Raw genomic sequence first — 2,999 nt, 5'->3', positions numbered from 1 at the left:
AAAAAAAAAAAAAAAAGGAAAAATGAGATGTGGGTCAGACACCTAGCAGACCTCCTGGGGCAGGGGCTGTGTTCCTGGGGAAGTGGGAATGGTTGAGTGTTGGTATCTTAGGTTGTGCTGCCTTAATGAAATACCACAGATTAGTTTGTCTTAAAAAGCAGACACTGGGGTCAGGTGCAGTGGCTCATGCCTGTAATCCCAGCACTTTGGGAGGCTGAGGCGGGCGGATCACCTGAGGTCAGAAGTTCGAGACAGCCTGACCAACATGGTGAAACTCCGTCTCTACTAAAAATACAAAAAATTAGCCGGCCGTGGTGGCACATGTCTGTAATCCCAGCTTCTCAGGAGGCTGAGACAGGAGAATCGCTTGAACCCGGGAGGCAGAGGTTGCAGTGAGCCAAGATGGCACCACTGCACTACAGCCTGGGCAACAAGAGTGAAACTCTGTCTCAAAAACAAACAAACAAAAGAAAAAAACAGACATTGGCTGGCCTTGTGGCTCACACCTGTAATGCCAGCACTTTGGGAGGCCAAGGTGGGAGGATTGCTTGAGACCAGGAGTTCAAGGGTGCGGTGAGCTGTGATCAAGCACTGCATTCCAGCCTGGGCAACGGAGAGGGACCATGTCTCTGAACACACACACACAGACATTGTTTCCTCAGTTCTGGAGGATGGAAGTGTGAGATAAGGGTGCCAGATAAGGGTGCCAGCATGGTTGGGTTCTGACTTGAAGTTGAGTGCCTTCTATGTCCTCACAGAGCAGAGAGAGAGATATCAGGAGATTGAGATCTCTTCCTCTTGTAAGGCCACAGCCCTATCATGTTTAACACGGGAATCTGTGGTGCACACTGTTCAGCCCTTAGTTGGTTGGCATACCTGTGTCCAGACCCACTTTTCTGGAAGTTTCCAGCTTCATGTGTTTCTGGCAGATCAGGGTCCTGCCTCCTAGGTCACTGCCCTGATGGTTATGGGACAGTCAGTAAGAAGCCAGGCTCCAGCAGTGCCTTGAATTACTACTAAAAGCTATGCTTATCACGGCTTCAGCAGAAGCCTTCCACAGCAGGGGTCCAGGGGGTGATCTCATGTCAGTGGGGGCAGACAGCAGGCAGTGGTGATTAATCTGAGTTCTTTTTTTTGTTTTTTTGAGACAGAGTCTTGCTCTGTCGCCCAGGCTGGAGGGCAGTGGTGGTGTGATCTCGGCTCACTGCAGCCTCCGCCTCCCAGATTCAACCAATTCTCCTGCGTTAGCCTCCCAAGTGGCTGGGATTACAGGAGCGTGCCACCATGCACAGCTAATTTTTGTTTTTGTTGTTATTTGCTTTTTTTTGGTGGGGGAACAGAGTCTCAGTCTGGTCTCAGTCGCCCAGGCTCTAGTGCAGTGGCACAATCTCAGCTCACTGCAACCTCTGCCTCCCAGATTCCAGTGATTCTCCTGCCTCAGGCTCCCGAGTAACTGGGATTACAGCCACACGCCACCACGGCTAGCCAATTTTTATTATTATTAGTAGTAGTAGAGATGGGGTTTCACCATGTTGACCAGGCTGGTCTTGAACTCCTGACCTCAGGTGAGATCCACCTGCCTCGGCCTCCCAAAGTGCTGAGATTACAGGTGTGAGCCACCACACCAGGTCTTAGTCTGAGTTCTTGGAGGCAGGTTTGCATCCCATTTTTTCGCTTTCGACCAGTGAATTCCTGATGCCATCATAGAACTTTCTACAGACTAGGTGTTTGGGTGGTCAGAGGGTCAGATTGATTTGGGAGTGGCAGGTGAGGATTCGGGATAGAAGGTGGTCTTTCTGCCTTGGAAGAGAGGCGCGGTGCTGTGCTGGGGCTTGGGGATGAGCTGGCGGTGGGTGGTGGACAGGGGGCCTCAGCTGAGAGGCCAGGCTGCTCTTGACTGAGCCAGGGGCCACAGTAGCTGCCCAGGCAGGAGGGATTTGTGTGGGCGCCAGAGCTCTGGTGGGTGCACATTTGTCAGGGAAGAGCAGTATCCAAATGCGGGCGCTGCCCCCTCTGGAGCTGCTGCCAGCCAGGGAGGGCGAGTCTCTGGGCAGCAAAGGTAGGATTAGCTCCTGGCCTAATGGCAGGCAGAAGAGAAGCTGCAGGAGGATATGAGTTTGTTGTGGAAGAGGTGGGGCCTGAAACCCTGAGGACCGAGAATCCTGCCCTCAATTTCTGATTGACACTATTGACTAAAGGTGGCTTTTTTCATTGGTGGAGGAAGGGCAGTAGTTCGTTTATTCAGCCTCAATTTATCTATCCATATCCTGGGCATGAGAGTACCCACCTCTCTCCTCAGATACGTGGAGGGATCACGTGGGACAATCAATGGATATAATAATTGTTTCAAATCCTGCATATACCTCATAGGTGTGAAGTGGTTGTGTCATTTGTGAATTCTCTTGGCCAGGCACCTGTGGGAGGTTAGATAGTGACCTGGAGTTTGTGTTGAGGAAGTAGTGACCTTTGAATGCCTGCCTTTGTAGCTGTTGCACATATGTTAGGCTTACTTTCAACTAAATGGAATTAATTAATTGACTTCTTCAGTGGTCCAAGTGATAACAGAGCCAACCCTTGTTAGCCCATAGGGGTGAGAGTCTAGCTTAGTGACAGGTTGTTTTTGGGAGACACACCCTTTGCATCCTCACTTCTCTGTCCCCTGTGTCCACCCTGCTCTCCCTCTCACCCATTCTGCCAGCTGTACTGGCCCCACGGGTACCCAGAGCACATGCACTTGTTGAGTCTAGATCCTTCATCCCTGAGACATTGTTGCACCCCATCACCTCATCACCTCACTTCCTTCAGGTCTCCAACATGTCAGGTCATCCTGAATATTTTCTTTAAAACTTTTTGTTGGCCGGGCGCGGTGGCTCAAGCCTGTAATCCCAGCACTTTGGGAGGCCGAGATGGGCGGATCATGAGGTCAGGAGATCGAGGCCATCCTGGCTAACACGGTGAAACCCCGTTTCTACTAAAAAAATACAAAAAAACTAGCCGGG

At 51.0% G+C, this 2,999-nt stretch overlaps 1 protein-coding gene and 1 pseudogene across 2 annotated transcripts in view; both read left to right on the top strand.

The window, feature by feature from the left end:
* The window catches only part of TMEM170A (transmembrane protein 170A), a 78,189-nt gene that overhangs the window by 3,963 nt on the left and 71,227 nt on the right, over nucleotides 1–2,999 (top strand). The gene's annotated exons all lie outside the window — the stretch shown is intronic.
* LOC105537264 overlaps nucleotides 1,996–2,999 on the top strand; it is a 21,047-nt pseudogene continuing 20,043 nt past the window's right edge. The window contains exons 1-2 of the transcript XR_001005692.1: nucleotides 1,996–2,059; nucleotides 2,699–2,715. The product of XR_001005692.1 is annotated as a transmembrane protein 231-like (transcript). The remainder of the gene's footprint in view (nucleotides 2,060–2,698; nucleotides 2,716–2,999) is intronic.

Source organism: Mandrillus leucophaeus, unplaced genomic scaffold (genome assembly GCF_000951045.1).
Source record: "Mandrillus leucophaeus isolate KB7577 unplaced genomic scaffold, Mleu.le_1.0 Scaffold17, whole genome shotgun sequence".
Lineage (NCBI taxonomy): Eukaryota > Metazoa > Chordata > Mammalia > Primates > Cercopithecidae > Mandrillus > Mandrillus leucophaeus.
This window is presented reverse-complemented; position numbering and strand designations above follow the sequence as displayed.